General features: G+C 35.8%; 1 protein-coding gene across 6 annotated transcripts in view; it reads left to right on the top strand.

The window, feature by feature from the left end:
• Nucleotides 1-858: 858 nt before the first annotated feature.
• The window catches only part of LOC128865803 (uncharacterized), a 93,828-nt gene continuing 76,666 nt past the window's right edge, over nt 859-18,020 (top strand). For 2 of the 6 annotated variants that reach the window (XM_054106162.1, XM_054106157.1), the window contains exon 1: nt 859-999. The gene's annotated coding sequence lies outside the window, so the exon portion shown is untranslated. The other 4 variants (XM_054106158.1, XM_054106161.1, XM_054106160.1 and 1 more) reach the window with 4 other exon arrangements.

Genomic DNA, 18,020 nt, shown 5'->3' with positions numbered 1-18,020 from the left:
TATATTGAAGAGTAGTGTCACAGCGAAGTTGTCGACTATTTTTTCAGAATATTTAAGAAAATTAATATGGTAGTACATCTTACCAGTTTCAGTATATATGTACATACATATGTATATGTATGTAAGTAGTATTTGTTAAGGATATTTAAATACTCATTAGAGTGTAACGGGTTAACCGCAGTCCGTGCAACTGAAAATAACGGATAACTGCAACTAAAGGGGCATGAAAAGTGAATTGTAATTAAGCAGATTCAACGGGATATGTATGCCCTACCCTCGTTACATACATATATACATACATACATATCTATACATAGTTGGTATGTTTTCTATTAATTAAATATTACGGTAGGTTCGGGTTTGTTTACATTTTAGAGAAAAACATACATAGTCACTCACATACGATAATATGTATACAAAAACAAAAAGAAATAAACACACATTGCTGCAACAACACCAAAGAGAAAACTGAAACATTTCACTAACAGCAACAGCGTCGTCGGGCCCCCACGAAGGCAACGTGTTTTGCGGCCGAAACTTCTCAACAATTTTGTTTTGCTCTCATCTTCGCTTGCTTCGAAACGATACCAATAACCTGTTGACTAAATACTATACAAATCGTGTTGCTATGTTGCGCAACATTTTTCGTGCGCTGTAGGTAGCCGCAATTTAAGCAACATGTTGCTGTAGCTTACTTAACCTCGTGTCTGTTTTTTTTGTTGTGGGCTCTTTGTTTTCACACATTTCTGCTTTCGGCTTCGCTTCTGCTGTTGTTGGCGCGTTGGTGCTGCCGTTGTTGGAGCTCAGCCATCGGATGTTTTTCGTATTGGCATGCCGTATTGTGCTCCCTATCGTGTAAATTGTTTCAGTTTTACTTTGCCGTTCATGTAGAATGAGTCGTCGCGTAGGGGGCGGCACGTTTGAGTAAAAAAATATTAGCCACGTTGGAGATTAACAGAAAGCGAATCTAACGCTTTGCTGATTTTTAGCGATTTTTAGGTTGGCGTTAAGTTAAAATATGTTATACAAAAACAAATTATAATTCGCTGTTATGGTTGGGGCCGGTCGACCGGAAGTATCGTATGATTTTGATTCGACAAAAACCTGTTAAATTTCGAAGTGCATTCGTTGTAGTTACAGTTCCAATAGCGAAATACGCACCAGTGCAACCTTTGTTGATGTCGCCGAAACAAAATTCGCGGGAACAACGGTGTAAACCACTAGGTGGTGTGTTTTTTGTTCTTTGCCAAACATGTGCATACGTAGCGCCATGCATAGTAATATGTATGTATGTATGTATGTGCATATTTAGTGCTTGCACAAGTGCATACACATAATTGCAATATGTGTGCATATAAGTATGTACATACACAGTTATACAAAAGTGCATCAAGGTTTTGACAGCGAATATAGTACATAAATGCGGCGGAATGTGTGACTGAATATTTCCACGCTTATTTGACGCAAATATTTTAACAGAACAATCATAATCAAAATTTCGTAAACACTTCATTGCTGTGCACGGCGATGGTCGCGTTGTTTGTGGGGGCGCGTCTGTTGACTTCGTCTTTTTTTGTTCTTGTTTTGTTTGTATTTTTGAAATGTGGTGTAAATATTTGTATACACAGCTTGATGCGACCGATATGTTCAATTATGCGCATTTGTATTTTTGTGTTTGACGTTTTTGCGAACGCCCTGATCTTTTTTCAAGGCAGTAAAGAAGTTCATTCCTCGCAATTTATTTTATTTAATTTTTTTATTTTCATTTGATCTCAAAGTTCACTTTGCACTGAATAGAAGCCAAGTGCAATGAAGACTGCCAATTCCTTACGCTTATTAAATCGGCCTTTGGAACATGCATATGTATATGTATGTATGTGTAAGTATGCACATATGTAATAAATTTTGACAGACACACACACATAGATGTGCAAAAATGTGTGCATTGACTACATAATATGCACAATATTCTCTAAAAGATATGACCATATGTGAGTGGGATGTAAAAATATGCCTTGTAGGAATTATTACAAAGTCAATGCAAGCCGGCGTACATATCTAGTTGAGTGGATTTGAGTGGATTACGAATGCCATTCGGTTAGTGCTGGGTGCGAATAAAATTAAAATATGTTCATATTGCACTCATTATTAAGCTTTGCAAGTCAAAATGGCAATGCGACTCGATGCAAGTGAAGCTGGCTGTAAAAAAGTCTGTACATTCTACAGGAAATAAATCGAAAATTTGGAAAATATGGTTTAACAAAACATGCACTTATATTTATTTATATGAAAAAATAATTTAAACAGCGCGAAATATCGGTGCAAAAACTGTAAAATAGGGGAATTCGTGCTAACAAATGTAACAGATGGTTTTTGAAAGGAGTTGCTAAAGATTGAATTGCTAGATTTAAAAGCACCTGTGCATGCAACTATCCGAGTTGTGAAACAAGCATTAATTTTTCATTGATATCAGAGTTGTGAAAAATGCAAAAAAAAAAAATAATGCATTCATTTCTCAAATTTAAGGCTGATAAAAAATTCTATAAAATGCCTAATAATATAAAATGTTAATGCTTTAATTCTGAAAAAATGCAATAATATAGGGTGGGCCATGTAAAATTTGCTTTTTGAATCGGCTATAAAAAAAAAACTAATCAATATTTTTTGAAACTTTTTCTTTCACTTTGAAGATTGAACATTGTCATTTATGAATAAAAATAATATCGTTCAAGTGACTGCCACGACTGGCTTTACAGTAGGACATTCGATCAACCCAATTTTTAAGCACATTTTCGATTGTTTGGGCTCTAATTTCATGAATGGCAACTTCGATTTCGTGTTTTAAAGCATCAATCGTCTCTGGATGGTTCGCATAGCATTTGTCCTTAACGGCTCCCCACGAAAAATAGTCCAACGGGCTTAAATCACAGCCCCGAGGCGGCCAATTGATATCGGAATTTCGGCTGATTGTTCGGTTTTCAAAAGCGGTGGCGAATGCGTGCACACAGCTTTCTGAAACAAAAATTCAGTGAAAATGTTGCTTGCACTGTCCAATGATATGTCTAGGGCCTCTATTAAATCTCTTTCAGTCACTGAACGATTTTCCAATACGATTACTTGTATTTTTTCTGCGATATGGCGATGGTGTTGTTGCTGTTTTTGGAGTCATTGATGTGGATCGTCTTCAAGGTGTGTTCGACCACGTTTAAACTCAGCAACCCATCTTTCTATGCACTGTACTTATTGATGGCGAAAAATCATTTTACTCTTTCAACATTCGTTCATAATTCTCCTTTTCTTTTAAATCTTTCCAAAAATAAAAACTCAATCACTGCAGGAGACTTGATTTATTCCATTGCAGAAAATGCTGTAACTCGTCGATATTAAATGGCTTCCAAACTAAGAATGAATTGACAGATTGAAATGAAATTTCACCTACGCTCATATGAAAAGTGAACCAACATAACAAAAAACAAAAAAAAAAACAAAATAAGGGTAGTAGCAACGCCCACTCTTATCGAACCGCAAAACTGATTGAATAGTGAAATATTGAAATTTTGTATGCATTAAACTGGAAAAATTAATGCATTATTTTTTTACATTAAAATTTAAAATAATTAATGCATTTTTCACCACTCTGGGGCCTATGTATCAAAGAAAATGATTCAATTTCGTGTGTAAAAGCTTAAGGGAGCGAAACCGGTTTAGGAGGCCGAAATTTTTGTGTTTTTCGTGAATTTTTTTAACAAGGAAGGAAAAATCAGAAATTGTTTAAACTTAAAGGGTATTTTACTCATATTTTTAAGAACGCTTTTAAATTTTTTCAAGCTATTTCCGCCAGAAATAGTGTCGTTAGAGCAGGCTGTTCATGGACGATCGCCATCCGAGTATCTGGCTGGTGGGCATTCCTGATGTTGTAATTTTTCTCTGTAATCAACAAAAATTTTTTTTTCTCATTCTTAACATGTTTCCTAAGAATATGAACCTAATTTTGGTAAAATAATATTTAAAATTGGCAGTTTTTGAGGCGCTTAAACACAATGTAATTTTTTCATACCATATTTTTAACACACTTTTATTAGCTCGGGTTGTATGTATGTATGTATGTATGTATGTATGTAACGGAATCTTTGAGCTTAATTTTCAATGGCTTCTAAAAATCTGATCGACTTGAAATTTTGCACAAGGACCGATGACAATGCAATAATTTGATAAAAGTTTTCCATTATCCTTATTAGGATTGCCAGGATTAATATTTTCTTTTTTTTACTGTGGGCAAAAAGTAAGGTGAATTTGGTTGTAAAATGAAAAATCTTTATTTATTCTTGTAAATCAGTTTCTCAGGCTCCCTCCACGAAATAAGTTCTTCATCCCGATTACTTCTTTATCACGGCCGATAACTGCATAGCTTAAGACTCACAGTCGATAAGAAAGGAATTAAATATAACTCGAGTATATCGAATCATTTATTCACTGACTGCAATGATAACAATAATTTTCATTCATAATAAAAAATAGTTAAAAAAAAAACTAAAACACACGCTTTTTTGCTAATCGAACTAAAAAGTAGAAAATAAAAAATAGTTTAAAAAAACTAAAAAACACGCTTTTATTGCTAATCGAAGTAAAAAGTAGAAAATAAATTTTAATGACAAAGGGACCTATAATGAAGTAATAGCAAATCGAACGATCGGTCACTTTGCTTCACTTTCATAACCCTCTGTACATAGATAGAATGCCAATAGAATGATTGTAATATTTACTATATCAAGCATCCCACGCTTTTAACTCTAGTTTGAATTACTCTATTTGTATCTTAATTTTTGTTATAATTCTGTTCTGAGGTAGTTGAATATGACCGATCGTTCGATTTGCTATTACTTCATTATAGGTCCCTTTGTCATTAAAATTTATTTTCTACTTTTTAGTTCGACTAGCAATAAAAGCGTGTTTTTTAGTTTTTTTACACTATTTTTTTCATCTATTTTGCTTAAAAAAAATACTTTTAATGATAATTTAATCCCAGAATTAGGTTCATATGACTAAGAATTGAATGAAGAATACTCCGAGAAATACTCCGAATTATAACGATTGGTCGATAAATTTTTGAGCTAGAGTGCCCACCAGTTGAAAAAAAGTAATTTCGAGAAAAAACGTCGTTCTACCTGTAACTAACGCGCGCTACGTTGCGGAACCGACGGGCATTCACTTAAGTGCTCATAGAATCCGGAATAATGCGAATTTCGCTTTAAAATTTTTACCAGATATTCTCGAGTAGTTATACTAACAATTAATGCAATGAAAAAAAAAGAGATTTTTTGATAAGTCTAAACTGGTTTCCCCTTTAATTCAGCCCGCACGCTGGGCCAAAAAAAAACAAAAATACTGCAGCCCGTTGGATATGAGAACTTTTATCCGGCAAATAGAATTTTGACTTTTTAGGTACATATGTAGGTAGGTAGGTGAAATGGTTGAAGTGCCACTCCTGGCACTCCTCAAGTAGCACTAAAGCGCCGTTTTGATACTATAATGAGACTTCCAACAGGCAGATATCTGCAGCCAGTCAGAGCTGTTGATATAATGAAGTGACTTTTGACTTTTTACTTTCTAAAAAAAAACATTGTTTTATCTAAATAAAAATTCGTGCAATTTGATGTTGTGTTGTAGTGCCAAAAGAAATGCGTTAATCGTAGTTATACGTAACTGCCGTTAATCTTAAAACCCTTAGAAAAAGCAAGTCAATCAATTTTTTTTCGTCGAACCCTAAGAAACTGAAAAGCTATTGTATTTTTTACAATTTATTTATTATTTATTATTATTATTTTTTTTTTTATTGTTTACAAAGAACTTCATTGATTTGCGATTGATCAGCTTATCACAAGATGGTAAATATTTTTAAATTTCACTTCACTAGAAACAAAGATTTTGTTAGTTAAAATATTTTATTACTGCATTTTTAAGCACTAACTAATTGAAAAATAAGATTTTATATATTAATAATAATTAATTAATAATAATAATAAATTAAAAAACTTTAATTATTTAAAGTAATTCAAAAATTTAAATTAAAAATAAAAAAAATTTAAATAAGCATCTTTCCTTTGCTGCCCGTACTGTAATATTTTGTTTCGACTCGCTCGGCAAATACATCCTTTAGATTCGCTAGAGCCCCATATGTGAAGTAAATCTTCGTAGTTTGAGATACCAAATTAAAATATGTCAAAATAAAACTTGACTCCAGCTATTCCTCCTCAAGATAGCCTACAAACAAACCACAATTCTTCATTAAATTCACACAGGGTGCCCTTTCTGCTCCAGATAAATTTTGTTTGTGTGCTTTGTATTTGGGTTTCAATGACTCTGCCAGTTGATAGTCATACAGAGTGATCGCTAACAATTTATTGAGTCGCAATTACATTACATTGAAATAATCGTTCAATATGCGTAGATATTTAATTGACTTTTGACTGGCTAGTCAATTATCATGAAAATGAAAAACAAAGCCTAGCCGAAATCTTAACCAACTTCCATGACAGGGGAGGAGGTCTGCAAATTTTTTATTTGGAAAAAGTAAACAATTTTTTTGGGCAAAAATTTAAATTTACATGTAAAGCTAATAAATCAAAAACAAGCAGTGTTGAATATGGCTTGACTATTTTAATTGTATTACAGGTTGGTTGAAAAGTATAGAAAAAGTATAAAAATTCAACTATTAACCAGAAGGGTAATGAAAATTGATACTCTATTTGGGAAGGAAAATATTTTTTTTGAGAATGGTATTGTAACATAAATGACACGTCAAATATGTTCATAATTTACTTAAAGGTTTGACATTTATGAAATGGGACGCTATACGCTTGAAAACCTATTTCCAAAGTGGTGAGTCTTCTTCTTCTTCCGCGGTTACAGTAAATGGCGAGCGTTACCGTGAGTTGTTTCCAAAAATTGAAGAGGTTGACATGAACGACATTTGGTTTCAACAGGACGGTGCAACTTGTCACGCTGCCAAAGTTACACTCGAACTTTTGGCTACCGTTTTTGAAAACCGAATAATCAGCCGAAATTCCGATACCAATTGGCCGCCTCGGAGCTGTGATTTAAGTCCGTTGGACTATTTTTTGTGGGGAGCCGTTAAGGACAAATGCTATGCGAACCATCCAGAGACGATTGATGCTTTAAAACACGAAATCGGAGCCCAAACAATCGAAAATGTGCTTAAAAATTGGGTTGATCGAATGGCCTACTGTAAAGCCAGTCGTGGCAGTCATTTGAACGATATTATTTTTCATTCGTAAATGACAATGTTCAATCTTCAAAATAAAAAAAAGTTTGAAAAAATATTGATTCGGTTTTTTTTATAGCCGATTCAAAAAGCAAATTTTACATAGCCCACCCTATATAAACTTCCACACTTTAGACTTCCCGAATTAAACAACCACGTTCTTCCGCTTTCATCAGAGTGAGGTATCTTGGAGTGTTTCTTGACTCCGAACTCCATTGGAAGCCACACATTGAAAGTCGGGTAAAGAAGGCCAGTATAGCCTTCTACTCCTGCAAATCTATGTTCAGCAAAAACCGAAGGCGCAAGCTACAGGTTATGCTTTGGATGTACAACGAAGCGATTCTTCCAATTTTAACGTATGTCGGATACCTGGTTTGGTGGGAAGCTCTTCGGAAGGGCTATAATATCACTAAACTGGGAGGGAGCAAAGGACTGCTAGTATTGGCAACACCGGAGCTGGTAGAATATGCCCCAGTGGTGCTCTGAATGTCATTTTGTTCTTACTTCCCATCAACTTTTACGTTATTTCCATCGCTACTGAAAGTGCAATCAGGCTAAAGGAGGTTGGCTTCTGGAGGTAAGCTCTCCAGGGACATGGTAGCATTTTTAGGTAGTTAACGCCGTATATCTCTGATCTTCGGACAGATCTCTCTATCCGTAAACTGGACTTTGAGAGTTATGCAAGGGTAATCTTTCAAAGTAGGCTGGAATGAGGGGAAAATATGCACCGAAGCTGGTGCCTCTGTGTTCACAAAGGGCTCCAAGATGGAGTCGCCAATCTAAATCCCATCAATATTCTCCGTTACATCAACCGCTCTGGCTGGCTGTAGATATATGTCTGTTGGAGGTTTCATTATGTTAACAAAACGGCGCTTTGTTGCTACTTTGGGCGTGCCAGATTGGTTGGTTGGTTGCTTAAAGTGGTGATTCTTCCAGAATCCAACTAGCGCTTCCGCACCATTTTGTTGCCACATTCTCGTTACTAACTTGTTTAACGGTTATTTACAGCATTACTATATCCAGTCTGTGCCTTATCAAGTTGTTGACGTCTAAGCCAGACAGTTGTTTGTGAATCTCGAACAGCGGTTGGCCCAGGGTTAACATTCTGTCCTTCCATAGGGCAGGGCATTCACAGAGGAAATGGATTGTTTTCTCTTTCTGTGGTTGTTTACAGCTGTCACATTATGTATAGTGAGGGATACCCATTTTGGCTGCCTCCTCTCCCATGAGTCAGGAGCCAGTTATGACTGCCATTAGTCTCCAGGCGTCCCGTCGTTTCATGCTTATTAATGTCGACGATTGCTTGAGGTTGTAGGTAGGCCATAACGTTGTACTAATTTTGCATTTCGTCTGGTCTTTCCATCTACAATCCACCATTCGGAGGTATATATATATATATATATATATATAATTGGCGCGTACACCCTTTTTGGGTGTTTGGACGAGCTTCTCCTCCTATTTGTGGTGTGCCTCTTGATGTTGTTCCACAAATGGAGAGACCTACAGTTTTAAGCCGACTCCGAACTGCAGATATTTTTATGAGGAGCTTTTCCATGACAGAAATACACTCGGAGGCTTGCCATTGCCTGCCGAGGGGCGACCGCTATTAGAAAAATATTTTTTCTTAATTTTGGTGTTTCACCGAGATTCGAACCTACGTTCTCTCTGTGAATTCCGAATGGTAGTCACGCACCAACCCATTCGGTACGGCGGTCGGAGGTATTTTTGGAAATTACAATATATTCTTGACTGCACCTAATGGTGTGAATACTGATTCTGCAAGAGCGTTACTCATGGCAGATCCCCATCTTGCCAGTTCATCTGCTTTTTCGGTACTTTCAATGTTCCGATGTCCCGGGACCCAGATTAAGGTAACTTTATGGTGCGATTAGTAGCCTACAAGCTTCCTCAATTGCCAGTTCTTCCGCCTGAAAGACACTGCTGGTATTAGGGAGTCGCACAGATTTCTCAATTTTAAGTCTGTGAGAATATATACGAGCTCCAACATCACAGTCCATTTTACTGCCATCTGTATAGAATGTAGTGTCGAAGTTGTTTAGTGAGAGTCCCTTATTCCATTCCATTTCCGATATGGAAAGAGATTGACAAAGTTTCTACTGAATGTTACCGTCGTGACGATGTAGTCAGTCCTCCTCGAGGTATACTGTGTTTGTCGCAGTAATAGATTGGCATGGCCATGATCTGTTTCTTTCAGCGACCCGCTTCATTTAACCTAATTGCACTCATGGTTGCCGTCTTCTTAATATGTAGGTCTATTGGAATAACGTGTGTCAGTGCAGTGAGAGCTTCTCTAGGACATGATCTGATTGCACCGACAGTTATTGCATAGGCTGATCTTTGTATTCTGCCAGATTGGTACTTCAACCATTTCACCTACCTACGTACCTTGGGTATGTCCCCTTCCATTTAAATAAACACAAAATTTTATATCGATCTGTCAATTCATTCCTCGTTTATCTGCAACAAAAATTCATAAAAAATTATGAAAGCGTTAAAAGAATCTGCTCCTTCAGTTCTAACTGTTTTAGATAGGCAGGTTTTAGAGTTGAAATGTGGTCGTACAGACGTTCAAAAGGAACCACGTCCAAAAAAGTCATCAGCACCAGAAATCATTAGGCTAGAGTATGGATACTGTTTGGGAAGATTAAAGTGGGGCTAAGCATGAGAATTACTCGTAGAAAAGCTATCGGGAAGTCAGTACTACATCGATTCGCAATTGGGCAAAAAGCTGTAGTACAGTAGGTTGCAGTTCGCGGACAAAAGCTATATCTTATCACCTAGAACGAAATAATCCGCCATGAATTATTTTTTTTTTATTATAAATAATTTTGTTAATCTTGCAACATTCTTTTTCAACAGAAAAAGTTTTGCTGACGTCAGGGTATTGAGTACATCGCGCATTTCGAGCGGTGATATAAAAGAGTTAATGAAGTTTATCTTGAAAAAAAAAGAAAAATCAAATTCTTTTATTTTTGCTTTCTGACTTTTCAACCAACCTATAGTATGTAACCGTCGGCAACAGCAAACACAGTAAAACTACGATTTTTATTTATTTATGAAGTTGTAATCTGGAAAATATAAAAATTTCTTTACAGATTAATTACAGTTAACAAATATAATATTAAGTTCATTCAGTAGCTGTTTAAGTCTAGATTCCGGAAAAAGAGAGAGAGAGAGATGGAGAGAGAGAGGGAGAGAGAGAGAGAGAGAGAGAGGGAGAGAGAGAAAGAAAGAGGAAAATCGACATATGTCAAATGCATTTATGAGCTTAGTCTATTTCTTTGCTGTAGCAATTAGTGAACTAGAAACAAATTTGTTTTTACTCAAGGCGCATTCAGTAAAGGTGGTGCCACCAGACCCACAACAACTTTTGGTACTTTTGATTGTCACGGCAAAGAAGGAATCAAATAAATTAATCACGATGGTGACTGAGAGTCGCGCGCGATCTGTCGTAATGACATGAATGTCGGCTGCTAGCTTAAGTGGTTTGCCATCTTTGCCCTGAGACAGTCGCATCGTGTGTGCTCGGCCTAATACATCTGCAATTGCTATCGAATTGACTGCAAATATTAGTTTAGAGAAACTTTCCGTTAGCATATTTTCTTGCTGGGTGCCTATGTTGAATATAAATGAAAAATTTAAATCATGCACCGACCTGATTGCTGACAGCATCGAGATTTATCCACATGTTGTAGGCAACTAGTCGCTTGTAAGTAGCAGTTGGTTCAAACTGGTTTCACAGCAGCGATAGCAAAACTGCTTATCAAGTGTGATATGAACCAGTTATGTAAATATGTACATAAGTATGTATGTATATATGTAAAGGTATGCAATGGAAACATTAAAACTGCATACGGCTGCGTGAAATAATTGAAAGATAATGCACAAGTGCATGCAGGTGCGTATGTATGTACTTACAGTTATTTAAATATAGGTTCGCAAAGTATTATTAAAATAATAAGAACGGCTCTTCGATAAGCGGCCAAACTTAAACATGCAATTTTATTTACTAAACCAATTGCCCGACTTGGCTTAGTAATATTCTATTCTAAAATGAAAATGGACAAAACATTTGCTATGCGAAGGAACATACAGCTGCAGAACACTTTCATAATCAACAAGTTTTCGACTTATATTTATTTTTTTACATGAAGACTAATTACAAATAATTAATCCGCTAAAGATTAGCGTTGGTTACTAGGGCCTTCGACACGACTTATATTACTTAAGGGGTCCCGGTGACCTAAAGCTCGAAAATTTAGGGTACTTTCAGGATTTTTTTTACAATAAAAAAATGAAAAACGATATTTTAAATTTTTAGGCTTTTTATTTAATTTCTTTTACATATAATAGAAAAATGAAAAATTTTTTTTTTTTCAATTTTAATAATTTAAAAAATGGCGCTGAAGTTGACCGTCCCGAAAAATTGGACCTGGACGGTGTTGTTCATTTTGGCTCTTCTATTTATCTGAAACGGAAAAACCAAAAAAATTATTAATCAGTATAACTGTAGCTATGTCCCGCTACTAGAATAGAAAAAACCAATTCGACACTACTAGCATTTGCTTATCCATACGATATAAATTGCATTTTTTTCTCTTGTTAACTCCAATTGCGAGCATAGGGCTTCGACTTAACTCTTCCATCGACGGACTGTTGTTTTTGCGTCGTTCCATGTGATGTCGGCATCTGCTAGCTCGCGCAACATCGACTTTCTCCACCCTTGCGGGTTCCAGCCCAGTGCCATTCTTACTACATTCTGTAGAAGTATTGGCAGAGCAACAGAAGAGAAGTAGGAGCTGGAGCACTCATGAATAGTTTCACAAGTAGCGCTCCGGCCGATTTTAAGTTTTTACCACTTTACTTTTACTTTTTAACTACTCCAACTACAGAGAACACTTAAAATTTTTTTTTGGACTTTGCTCTGAGCTGCTAACTGCAAAGAAACGTAGCTTGAAGCGTAGCAAAACAGTTGATCGCGCGTTTCATTTTGCTAGCTGCTCTACTACTCATCTGTTCAAGCTCGGAGCGGTAGCGCGAGCAGAGCAGTGTTTTCGTTGATGCTGCTGCTACGAAGTAGTTAATGCAAACATTGGGTTTCAGTCGTAATTTCTGTGGTACCCATATGCTAATACTTAATTCATCCCTACTGTTGTTTACTAGGTTTTTCTTAAGAATTAGGTGGCAACGCCATATCTAAAAAATTTACATTAAAGCCCTGTTCATTCTTTTCAATCATTTTATTTGAATTAACTCAATTAAATTAGTTTTTTCTCTTACATTTTTTCTTTAAAACCAGGTGGCAACGCCATTTAAAAATATTGGATAACATTGTTATATTTATGAATACAGTGCACTCGCGGTAACTCGAATAGCCGCTAAGTCGAACGACGTGCTAACTCGAACACATTTTTTCCCCTATTGACTTCTTTGTAACTCGAACAATATTAAAGCGCTATAACTCGAACAAAAAAACAAATTTATTTGTACACACATTCTTTTCAAACATGTACATTTTGTACATAGATACATATGTAATAGTATATGTATATAAATTATATGTATACTAGTGTATTGTCCATATGAATATTTCGGCGTTAATATCCCGTTAGTTTTCTGGGAACAACATCTTGCATTGACCAAATTGCTTTAAATTTGTCATTTGTAGTATATCAGTGCACGTGAGTAATGGATCGTAAAAGGTTGAAGTGTTTAACATTAAAAGAGAGGGCTGAAGTCCTTAACAAAATTAAACGTGGACGTAGTGTTACTTCTCTAGCGAAGGAATATGGGGTAGCCAAGTCCACCATAAGTCTTATAAAAAAGAAAGATAAGGCAGTTTATGGCTTGCACTAACGCTACCGGCAACCATAAGCTTAAACTTCTCGTTATTGACAAAGCAAGAAATCCTCGTGTTTTCAAAAATTTTAACTGTCCGGTGGAGTACAAAAATTCCAAATCAGCCTGGATGACTTCGGCGATTTTCAAAGACTGGTTTCATAATTCGTTCGTGCCGCAGGTAAAATCCAGATTCATTAAAACAATTTTTTTAACCAAGTTAAATGACTTTAATATTTAGGTAAGAAAAAATTTGAAAGATGGGGACTACCTGAGAAGGCTCTTCTTCTAATTGATAATGCCCCATCACATCCCAACGAAATCGAATTAAAGTCCGAGGATGGTTTAATTTTAACTATGTTTATGCCGCCGAATGTGACACCATTGATCCAGCCAATGGACCAAAATGTAATTCGTATAACGAAACTATACTACAGAAATTTTCTACTGGCTTCCATTTTCAACAATCGATCGAAAAATCGATATCGATGACTGTTTTTTTAACATAGCACACTCAATTGATAAGTCGAACAAATTCGATAAATCGAACAGCGCCTGTTTTAATTAGTTCGAGTTATCGCGAGTGCACTGTACACATTTTTTTAGAATTATAATATTTCTGTAACGAATTTCTTAAATCACAAAAAAAAATAGGTGGCAACACCTTCCAAAGGCAGTTATTACAATATTAATTTTTTTTTCGATTCCTTTCACTTGATAGCTATATCTACCTTCAACTAAAATTGAAAATTTGTGATAAATTGCTATTTGAAAAAAATTCAGTTGGGAACGCTGTGCAAAAAAAAGTTGTTTTTGTAATAAATGATTCTCACCGAAGCTGTAATGCTATGCATATTTTTTAATAAATTATAAAAAGGTGGCAATACCCTGTTAAAATGAATGTTAGCCATTAACCACTCATGGCTTTCCGTAGATCTATAAAAAGTTAAACTTTTTTTTACGTTTTTACATAAATCGATGCCATCTCAAGTAATCCAAATATTTTGAACATTAGCGTAAATTTTTCTGAATATTGTTTTATTTATGAGCTTTGGTACAATAAGAAGTAAACTGAAAAAAAATTTGAAAAAAATAATCATTTTGAGATTTATTCAGTGTTGAATATTAGGTTATATTAGGTTATTAATAGGACTATGAATAAGTTCGTGCGGGTTTTTTTCGAAATTTGAAACTTTATTGACGTAAAATGGTTACAAATTTAATATTCAAAATATTGTCCATCGCTTACTACTACTTTTTCCCATCTTTCTGGCAATTCACGGATTCCCTTTGTGAAAAATTCGGTCGGTTTTGCCGCAATCCACGAATCGATCCATTTTTTGACTTCATCGTAATTACGGAAGTGCTGGCCAGCCAGGCCATGTTGCATCGATCGGAAGAGATAGTAATCGGATGGCGCAAGGTCTGGACTATACAGCGGGTGGGGTAGGACATCCCATTTGAGCGTTTCTAAGTATGTTTTGACCACTTGTGCAACATGTGGCCGAGCATTGTCATGTTGCAAAATAACTTTGTCGTGTCTATCGGCGTATTGCGGCCGTTTTTCTCGCAGTGCTCGGCTCAAACGCATCAATTGTCGTCGGTAGACATCCCCCGTAATCGTTTCATTCGGTTTCAGTAGCTCATAATACACAACACCCAGCTGGTCCCACCAGATACACAGCATAACCTTCAGGCCATGAATATTCTGCGCCGACGTCGATGTTGAAGCATGGCCAGGGTATCCATACGTTGCCCGACGTTTTGGATTGTCGTAATGGACCCACTTTTCATCGCCAGTCACAATTCGATGCAAAAAACCCTTTCTTTTGTGCCGTTGAAGCAGTTGTTCGCATGCCATAAAACGGCGTTCAACGTCTCTTGGCTTCAATTCATACGGCACCCAATGGCCTACCTTTCGGATCATTCCCATGGCTTTTAAACGTTTGGAAATGGTTGATTGATCAACTCCCAAAGTTTTTGCAACCTCTTCTTGCGTTTGAGCCGGATCTTGATCGAGCAATTCCTCCAATTCGGTATCCATGAACTTTGGCGGCGCACCCTCGCGTTCTTCGTCTTCCAAGCCAAAATCACCACTTTTAAAGCGTGCAAACCACTTCTGGCACGTTCGCTCAGATAGAGCATGCTCACCATAAACTTCCACCAAGATACGATGACTTTCGGCTGCTTTTTTCTTCATATTAAAATAATGAAGAAGAATTCCCCGCAAAAACACATTATATGGCACGAAATTCGACATTTTCAAGTGTGGTAAAAATATTGTTGTTTACGCTTCAAATAAAAAACTTATACTGACGTTTGTGCCTTACGACAGTAGCTCTCCAATGAATGTTTGGAAATGTGGATCGATGGAATAATAATCAAGTTACGCCATCTGTTGTAAAACCGCACGAACTTATTCATAGTCCTATTATATAGTTTTTTTAAGTGAAATATCTGTCTTTAAAAACATTTTCTCTTTTTTTTAACATTAGGTTTTTTTTTGTACAAACTTTTTATGCTTTTGATCAAAATTTGTTTGAACATTTTTTTCTTCTCTTTGGAAAATTGTTGCCTTATTGACATCAGCCAGAGCAGTTTACTAAGCTTTGAAAGAAGAGAGCAGTTAACTCTTTCTAATTCTCCAACATTCAATTAGTGAATTTTCTGTCACGTTTCCAGGAGCGCAGTAAAATAAAACTAAAAATTTAAGAATAAATAAATACATAAAATTTTAATATCGTGTACTAAAATGTAAGATGTCGCACTAAACTTCAAAACACATTCGGTTTTAACGTTTTGATTGGTTCCAGTATATGTATATTTTCATGTAATAGGGAATAGTCGGATAGAAAAATTCGTTTTTACCAGCAGAAAGTTGGTTACAGTGCACAACATTTCCCATTTTTTATGGTATGGAATAAATTTGATTTTTCTCATCGCGCCATACAGTACAAAACTCAAGAGCATTCAATTCGCCACCGCTTACCGATCAACAATTCAAATTTGCAGTAATTAGTATAATTAAAATCGTGCAAAGTTGCTTATCGTTTCAGTACAAAGTAGGTGTCCGCTGCGCTCTGCTCACGTGTCGAGCGTAGACTCATAAAACATCAACTTTATGACGGAGCGTCCGTTTTTAAAGAAAAAGGGACCTCAACCCCTGTAAATGCAATTAACAAATAACTGACCAATGATATTGCTTCTAGGTACACATACATATACTTGTGTGTGTGTGTGACAAACAACCAATCTCTCTGTTTCAAAAGTGAACTTTATTACTTTTCTTAACCACAAAGAGTCAGCTTGAGGGGAAACTTAGGCAATGTTCACTTACGCACATACATATATGTATACTACGGCACATTCATGTATACTAACGCAAATTCATGTATACTGACGCACATTCATATATACTAACGCAGTTGTATTTGTAGAAATGCGTGAAAAGTATGCAGTAGAAATTGAGACATTCTCAGATAGCGGTTCGTCCTGTAGTGTATTTTTTGTGACTGCCTCTAAACTGGTGAAAAATGAATGCAGAGCGGAACATTTGTCAAAGGCTGAAGAGTACAGACAGAAAGTCGCACTTCGCGAGCATAACATAAGCACAACAGCCCTGCGAGAGGCTATCGCCGCAGATGCTCAAAGTGAATTTATAAACATTAACCCTTTATTCTAAAGCATAATCTGAACTTTTTACAAATAGGAACAACCAGTGAGTATTTTGTGAAATATATGTTTACATTAATGAATACATACACCTGTGTTCAGAATAATAGCAGCGCGACATATTGCAAGGTTTGGACTATTTAAATTTTTTTTTTATTAAAAAAAAATAAATAATTGGCGCGTACACTTCTGTTAGGTGTTTGGCCGAGCTCCTCCTCCTATTTGTGGTGTGCGTCTTGATGTTGTTCCACAAATGGAGGGACCTACAGTTTCAAGCCGACTCCGAACGGCAGATATTTTTTTTATGAGGAGCTTTTTCATGACAGAAATACACTCGGAGGTTTGCCATTGCCTGCCGAGGGGCGACCGCTATTAGAAAAATGTTTTTATTAATTTTGCTTTCACCAAGATTCGAACCAACGACCTCGCTGTGAATTCCGAATGGTAATCACGCACCAACCCATTCGGCTATGGCGGCCGCCAACATTTTTTTTTATTATTTTATAAAAATATAGTCTATATTACAACAAATACCATAGAACTCAAAGTTTCAAACTTTGTACAAAATTTAATTAATTTTCATAACAATTTCAAATTCTCCAATTAAGATTTTTAGAAGAATATCGTGTACGCAATTTTATGGCCCATTCAAATTTTTATATTTAATTAAGTGAAAGTTTACAGTGCCTCAAAAATCATGTTGATTTTTGACAATTTTGCTTTCGTGGCAGTCTTCTGCATTTTCTTCATATAAAAAAATTTCGTTCGCTTTCGTTATATGGAAGAAAATGGTGTCATGCATGGATCAACAAAAAAATTACCAAATGAAAGGCAAGCTTCAAACTATTTTAATTCATACCAAAATTTAATGGACTACAAAACTGCATACGCAGAATTTTTCTAAAAATTCATATTAAAAAGTTTAACATTTTGTTGAATTTTCTGCATAGTTTAAAACTTTATTTTCATACATTTTGTTGTCGCATGAACTATATTAAAAAAAAAATAATAAAAAATAAATGAATAGTAAGTTGTGAGTACAAATTGGTTTATTTGTGTGCAAAATACCGCTCCAACGAAGTGCTCAAATATAATATTTATTATGTCCTCTGCAAATCGATCGAAGCGCCGCTGCGCACTTTTCAACTGGTTTTTTCTGTACGTATTTGAATATAAACCAAAAGTTATGGGAATTCCACTATGAAAA

Source organism: Anastrepha ludens, chromosome 6 (genome assembly GCF_028408465.1).
Source record: "Anastrepha ludens isolate Willacy chromosome 6, idAnaLude1.1, whole genome shotgun sequence".
NCBI lineage: Eukaryota > Metazoa > Arthropoda > Insecta > Diptera > Tephritidae > Anastrepha > Anastrepha ludens.
This window is presented reverse-complemented; position numbering and strand designations above follow the sequence as displayed.